This window comes from Frankliniella occidentalis, unplaced genomic scaffold (assembly GCF_000697945.3).
Source record: "Frankliniella occidentalis isolate FOCC.00 unplaced genomic scaffold, Focc_3.1 Scaffold3343, whole genome shotgun sequence".
Lineage (NCBI taxonomy): Eukaryota > Metazoa > Arthropoda > Insecta > Thysanoptera > Thripidae > Frankliniella > Frankliniella occidentalis.
The window spans coordinates 2,858-3,366 of record NW_026270405.1 but is presented as its reverse complement, the minus strand read 5'-3'; positions in this window follow the sequence as shown (position 1 = coordinate 3,366).

The following is a 509-nucleotide window of genomic DNA, read 5'->3' as shown; positions in this document are numbered from 1 at the left end:
TGCGCGCGCGCTTGAGCTAAGTGCTTTCAATGGAATGCTAATGTTTGGGAGGTCGTGATAACTGCGTCTCTGTTTGCCAAAATTAATAATTGAATGCTCAGTCTAACATTTGATTCCATTATTAATGCCTTAGTTCCACAATCCTTAAAAAGATTCGATTTGTGTACAGCCCCAGGTTTCACAGATACTCACCACGTCGGTGCCCCTCCTGCTCGGCCTCCTGCCGCCCGCCTGCGTCAGCAGCTCCGCGCGGAAGCCGTGGCCCGCGGCCGAGGGGTCCCCGCTCTCCAGGATGCCAGCCAGGTAGGCGATGTAGGAGGCGGCCAGCCGCAGCGTCTTGATCTTGGACAGCTGCGCGTGAGAAGGGCGCGTTGCGCATTAGAGCAGGGGGCTGCCAGTGAGCCCGAGCTTAGTGCCAGGGTCGGAGACAGTCGGAGACAGTCGGAGACAGTCGGAGACAGTCGGAGACAGTCGGAGACAGTCGGAGACAGTCGGAGACAGTCGGAGAC